This window comes from Narcine bancroftii, chromosome 8 (genome assembly GCF_036971445.1).
Source record: "Narcine bancroftii isolate sNarBan1 chromosome 8, sNarBan1.hap1, whole genome shotgun sequence".
Classification (NCBI taxonomy): Eukaryota; Metazoa; Chordata; class Chondrichthyes; order Torpediniformes; family Narcinidae; genus Narcine; species Narcine bancroftii.
Window position 1 is genome coordinate 30,943,189 of NC_091476.1, and position 7,329 is coordinate 30,950,517.

Genomic DNA, 7,329 nt, shown 5'->3' on the forward strand with positions numbered 1-7,329 from the left:
TGGTTCAGCATCATGCTGAAGAAGATTGAAAAGAGGGTTGGTGCGAGTTGCCACTAGTAGTGAAGTGATCATTAGCTGTGCCTCTACACAGTTAAGGGATAACCCATCTGTAGAGTCCTTAAAAATTGTGTATCTGATGTGGTTCATTACTTCATAGTCCACTCATAAACCCCATATTCTGGTCCTCTCAGACACTCAGGAATGTCCAGACAGTACGGTTTGCTGGCCACAGTATCATAGAATAATCATGGACAACTCTTGTGTCTGGTTGTTTTTTTTTCCTTGTGATAATATTCTGCTTTTGTCTTGTTTTGTATTAGTAAGTATATTTTGAATTATTCATTAAATATGGCCAATATAACATGAAACCATTTTACAGATGCCAAAGATAAATCAATAGTTATGTCCTGGTCTTTAGCCTTCCACCATTGGCAGGGAAACTTTGTTGTCTTAAATCTGAATTTCTGTAACATTTCTGACTGTCTCACCCCAACCTATATATTTTCTTCTCAAAAACTCATCTAATTTCCCAAGCTTTTAAGCATTTTTCTAGGATCTCTGAACAACTCTTGTTGCTACATGCTGTTTGATAATTTTGTAGCAACAATAAGTTTATTACTTACACACACACACACACACACACACACACACACACACACACACACACACACACACACACACACACACACACACACACACACACACACACACACACACACACACACACACACACACACTAACATTCACACTTCAGCAAAAAAATGGCATCAGCCTTTATATTTCAACACTACCTTTCTTCCCATAAAACCCCTCAACAAAGCTCCCAGCCATTTTTCATTGGCTCTCACGTCACGTAGTTGACCAGGATGCTCCTATCTCCTTCTGCGGCCCTGTGCCAGGTCCACTGTGCTAGCCACATTCTCCCATTCTGACCCATGGGTGCGTGTTACTTCTCTTGTTTTGTCACTCCAGATATATCACCCCTGGTTACCAGCTCTAATCCCAACCTGCTTAAGTATGTGACCCTGATCATTTCTTCTGTGAAATGCCTTGGGAAGTATTACAAATAATTTAAGGTTGAGATGTGTGTTTGTTCCTGATTGGGAGTACATCTTTCTTTTTTTTTATTTAAAAAAAATATGGAACGCTTCACGAATTTGCATGTCATCCTTGCGCAGGGGCCATGCTAATCTTTGGAGTACATCTTTCTTGACAAAAATCCATCCTTTGCCTTGTATATTCTCTTTGGTGAGCATATCAATGATGTACAATAATTAATCTAGTGATTGAATGCCCCCTTCTATGTTGTAATTGGAGATTTCAGTTTCATCTGTTGCAAAGGTCATGTTTTAAAGTTTGGCACAAATATGAAAAACAGATTTTGAAATGGATTCTCAGAATTATGATTTCAAAAATTGAAATTATGCATCTGAAAATGCCATTTATTTTGATACTATGCTTTTTACAAGAGTTAACTACTTTACTATTTGAGAATTCATTAAGCTATACACATTGGTTTCAGTAATAGAAAAGGATATGCTCTCTGAATGACTAAAAATTCTATCAAATGAGTTGGAAATTGAATTGCAAATATGGGTACCAGAGGTATCTGTTTAAAACAAGTGGAGGAAACTTCAGAGGAGAATTTTGTTAAGTGTTTTACATGGAGAGCAGTGGGTACCTGGAATGCATTGCTGAGGGTAGAGACTGGTACAATAGAAACACTTAAATGACGCTGGATAGATAGACACATGGATGTAAGACCCATTAAAAAGTCATGGGTGTGCGATAGGAAAGGATTAGATTGTTGTGGAGAAGGCTTCATAGGTTGCCACAACACAGTCGGATGAAGGGCCTCTACTATGTTTTAATGTTCTTTTTAAATTTCCATAGCAATTTCCAAGTTTGTGCAAACTTTCCAAATAATTAAATGTCACTGGGAGGGTGGGGAGAAATAATGAAATTGAATTTTAATTCTTTAATGGTTGAAATTATATTACTGACCAGCTGGCTGTTGACAATACACAAGGCACTAAGAACATTGTATCTCTTTATTAGTGTTAAGTAGATTTCCAACAAAAAAAAATGTGCCTCCTGCCCTACCTGTGGCAAAGCGTTCAGATCATCTCACTGTCTTACCAGTCACTGAGGAACCTATTGAATAAAGACAAGTCATCCTCAAATCCAAAGAAATTGCAATAATACATTTGAAGAAATTACTTTTTAGTTCCAATGTAGTTTTCAGTGCATGGTCCAACAGTAAAAAGAGATTAAATATTTATACAGAGTGTAGCGGCAGCTACACTGCTCCTGAAAGAACATAGAACCAGACGGGTTGAGGTCAGTGAGCAGAACTGATTTGTTGCAGGCTGCTGGGCTGGACTTGTACTCCCAGCACGGACCTGGCTGAGAACCGCGCTGGGGGGCGCTGATGTCACCCGGGCGTCACATGGTCCCCCAGCGTGGGCTTCTGAGCCCTGAGCTGAGAAGAAGGGGAAATCCCCGACGGCGCCATTTTGGCTGGCTGCCCCGCCGCATGGATTACAAGCGGGGCCAGTTCGCCTGCCTAGTGGTGTGCTACCACAGAAGCATAATTATTTTCACAGATGAGCAGATGCAGTTTCATCTAAACATTATTTATTTTCCAATTTGCTGCTCATATTCTCCCTTCCATTTTTGATCAGTGTATTTCTCAAAAAGGTCAGTTTGATGCCTAGTATAAGATATGAAGTTGGTTCTTTATACAAGACAAAATAGAAAAGAGCATCCATAGCAGACTTGCATAATACCCCAGAATCCATCACAGCTAATGAGGTTTCTGAAGTGTAAATTAAGGCAGAGAAAATGTGTGGACCCACAAACAGCAACGAAAGGATAACTATTGACAGCCTTATCAATAAATGGCTGTGGATTAGTTCAACCACAGTGTTGTCCAATCAAAAGATTATCCTGGTTTTTTTTTTCCATTCCTTTGTCACTGGGTAGAAGAGTTGTTTTATCCTGTTTATTTTTTCCCCAATGTAGCCTTTATAAACTCTTCTGCAAAATGAAAGGAAATTATGGATCACTTTGAATCAATTTTCATCTTGATATGATTGTTGGCGATCATTAACAGAGTGAGTAATGACACTATAGCTGCTTTCAGGTGGAATCGCTTGGAGAATGCGGCTCCAGAGTGGCTGCGGGCATCTGTGAAGGGATGTTCAGGTTGCAGCACTGAAGATGGTGTTCTGCCACCTGAAAGGTCTGCAGCAGGGAGAGGTGCCATGGAGCAAACGCCGGCTCCTGTGTTGGGACAGGGGCAGCCATCTGACAGCTTGCCTCCCTGCTGCCCTCTCCTCACTGTCTGACAGCGTAGGACATCAGGCTGAGGGACTGTCAGGCAGTGGGGACTGCTAGGCACCTAAAAGCTGCTAGCCGCTTTGCCTGGTGCTGCTTTCAGGTGCAATGGGGGATTCTCCAAGCCGGAGAATATCCCTACAGGAGGAGGGTTAGGTAAGTGCTTCTCTTGGCTGGGTTCTCCACTTTAGGTGGCCATCTGACAGCTGCATTGGGGTAGAATAGGCAGCTTTATGGTTGGGTATTCTGGCCACCTGAAAGCAGCTTATGTGACATGCTACATCACAGACCAGCAGCAAAAGAAATTCACCAAGACCATGTCTTAACCTCAACAATATGTGTGTGTGTAATTCCCAAACCATTAGACATAATCCTGGAAAGTCAATTCAAAGTTCAGTCAATCAAAAACCATTATAATGGTCACGGTGGTTTAAATAACTCCCCTGACATAGAGAATTAACAGAATTGTCCATTTCACAGTCATTCACCTTTGTTTTCAGATGAATGGCTGATCAATAATGAAACCTGTTTGTGCCCTAATCATATGACTTCTCTCTCACCATCTGCTTCTTTCTTTGGATAAACAATTATTGTACTTTCGTCTTCTTCCAAAGCATTACGTTATTTATATTTAACACTCAATGGTACCATGCAGTCTGTATAGAAAAAAAAATGTTGTGAAATTTGTGAATGTTTGCAGCTACCCCAAACCCCAAAGTAAAACTCACTTTAAAAGAAAAGCTTGTAATACATGGTACAGTAATTACTCATTGTGATAGTACAGATCTATCATCAATGTATATAGTGTATATAGTTACAGTATCTAGACTGTACTTACAGCGATTGGCTGAGAGCTTAGCCACGCCTACTGTCTGGGCCTTAAAGGGTTGTGTCCCAAGCCAGGTCGGATCATTCCAGACTAGTCGGCCACCTGTGAAGAGCTCCTGTCTTTTGCTAATAAAAGCCTTGGTTTGGATCAACGTCTTTGATTCTTTCGATGAGCTCTACACTCATACATGTCAGAAATCTATATCCCTCATGATCATACACAGCTAATAGCAATTGAGAGTATTCACCATATTTTGTGTGGAAATAAAGAATTTTAAGATGATGGCTGAACATTATATTTGAATTGAATTTTGTGTCCCACCCATTGAAATGAAAATTGGCAAATACGAAAAGGGAAAAGAAAATAATTTGTTTTCAAAAGGTGGATACTTGTAGATGTTGATGGAATAATGTTTGATTTGTGTGATGTACGAAAATATAAACCATAAAGCAGTCTGTCGTGGACTAGAGTGCTCTTTGGTGTCTTGGCCAGTTTGTGTGTGTCTCTGAACGCTATTTACACAAAGAAAGTTCTACCAGCTGTGGACGGCAGTATCTGGAGACTAACGTACTACAATTAGCAGTCCAGAACAAATCATACTTCAAGGCAAACAGATTTTACCAATCTTAAAATACTGCATTATATCAGAAATATTCATACTATATCATATAGATGTTTATGTGCCCTGATGAAAGCACATTCGGCATTTTATCGTCACCTTTTAATTTTAAGAATTCATTTCAGAAACTAATCTTCTGTACACTGGCTTTTGCAGATTTTTTAGTAACTTAGATTTATCTCACATTTGAAAATTTATGATTGTGTGCTTTGATATGACAACATGATCTACAAATTTTCTGATGATACCATGGTAGTTAGTTTTATAAAAAAGGATCAATGACTCAGCATATAGGAGGGAGATTGAAAACTTAGTTGAATGGTGCACAAACAACAATCTTGCATTCAATGTCATCAAAACCATGAAGCTGATAGTGGACTTTAGGAATGGAAAACCAGAGGCTAGTATGGCATTGGAAACTGGCAAACTTTTCTACATGTGCTGTGGAAAGTGTCCTGACCAGCTGAATTATGGGGACAGCAGAACCTCTGAGTGGAAAACACTGCAAAATCTCAGTATACCACAGGCACAATTCTCATCACCATCAAGAAAGTCTACATGGAATGCCACCGTTGGAGAGGAGCAGCAAAATTGAGGATCTGCGCCAGCCAGGACAGGCTCTGTTTTCACTGCTACCATTGGGAAAGAGGTATAGGTGTCACAGGACTTCCACCACCAGGTTCAGGAACAGCTGCTACCCCTTCACAACAACAAACTTAGTCAGAGACTCATTATTATTGAATGTTTTCTGTATTACTCAATCACTTTATTTACATTTCTTTTCTTGCTTTATTCTTTCTGTATCTGTCTTTTTCTTCAGTACAGTTTGCACTGTAGTAGAAATTATGCTTGGCCCACAATAAAAAGAATCTGTCTTGTATAAGATGTCATGTATGTACTGTGACAATAAATTGAATGTTGTAAACTCTATAATTCTGAAATACTTAAAATTTCTGTAAGAAATTTGTACGTTCTCCCCATGTCTGCATGGGTTCTTCCCCCCCCCCCCCACGTTCAAAAATGTACTATGATTGTAGGTCGATTGAGTATTATTGGATGGCACTTGCTCATGGGCCAATAGTGCCTGTTACAATGCTGTATGTCTAAATTTAAAATTTAGAAAATTTAAAATGCCAAACTCATCATTCTGTTTTCCTGATTAAATTACCTATATTTGATGGTATATAAGCCTACTTTTCCTCCAAATAATCTTGTATGCAAAATTGAAATTAGGATGATGGTGAGTAATACTGACAGTGATCACCATTGCTCCATGCCTCAGTGGCATTACTGCCATCTATCATTATAGGTTGCTATCGGGAGATTATCCCAGCGGCCTGCTGTTGGTCCCTGCACTGGTCCCGCCATCCCATTCTTAACACCAAACCCCCCCACACCCCCACCACCCTACAGTCTGCCACCAGACACCACACTGCTCTGCTCCCTCTCCCCTCCTGGGGGAGAGTGTGGCAGTGGAACCAGCCCAGGTACCAACAGCAGGCCACCAGAGAAGAACAGAGCACTGGGACCAATTGAAGTTTGTTTTTAAAATGTTTTCTGCTAAGCTAAACTGCTTTTGTTTTCTCTTCTAAATTATGGCAATATCTTAATGAAGAACAGATTTTTCCTGTTGTCCTAGTTGCATATTTTGTCCAAGTTTTTATGTAAGCTATAGTGAAGCTACATATTTCAATAACATTAAATGCTTACCTGTAAATACACTTTTTAAAAAAAAGTAATATTCCCTGTTGAAATGAGGGGAGGTCTTGTATGCCATCAAATATGGTACCTTTCTAAACTTTGCTTGGACAATAACATTATTAGATAATATCTTTCATTCCAAACATTAATCAGAAAAGCTCAATTGAGTTTTTTTTTGCCAGCTGAACTACATACCATGCTGTTCCTTGTAGTTGAGTCTTCTTTGGCTTGGCTTCGCGGACGAGATTTATGGAGGGGGTAAAAGTCCACGTCAGCTGCAGGCTCGTTTGTGGCTGACAAGTCCGATGCGGGACAGGCAGACACGGTTGCAGCGGCTGCAGGGGAGAAATGGTTGGTTGGGGTTGGGTGTTGGGTTTTTCCTCATTTGCCTTTTGTCAGTGAGGTGGGCTCTGCGGTCTTCTTCAAAGGAGGTTGCTGCCCGCCAAACTGTGAGGCGCCAAGATGCATGGTTTGAGGCGATATCAGCCCACTGGCGGTGGTCAATGTGGCAGGCACCAAGAGATTTCTTTAGGCAGTCCTTTTACCTCTTCTTTGGTGCACCTCTGTCTCGGTGGCCAGTGGAGAGCTCGCCATATAACACGATCTTGGGAAGGCAATGGTCCTCCATTCTGGAGACGTGACCCACCCAGCGCAGCTGGATCTTCAGCAGCGTGGACTCGATGCTGTCGACCTCTGCCATCTCGAGTACTTCGACTTTAGGGATGAAAGCGCTCCAATGGATGTTGAGGATGGAGCGGAGACAATGCTGGTGGAAGCGTTCTAGGAGCCGTAGGTGATGCCGGTAGAGGACCCATGATTCGGAGCCGAACAGGAGTGTGGG

General features: G+C 41.0%; 1 pseudogene; it reads right to left on the reverse strand.

Annotated features, from left to right (window-relative positions):
• Positions 1-1,133: 1,133 nt before the first annotated feature.
• On the reverse strand, positions 1,134-1,219 carry LOC138742178 (U6 spliceosomal RNA; annotated as a pseudogene).
• Between the last annotated feature and the right edge of the window lie 6,110 nt (positions 1,220-7,329).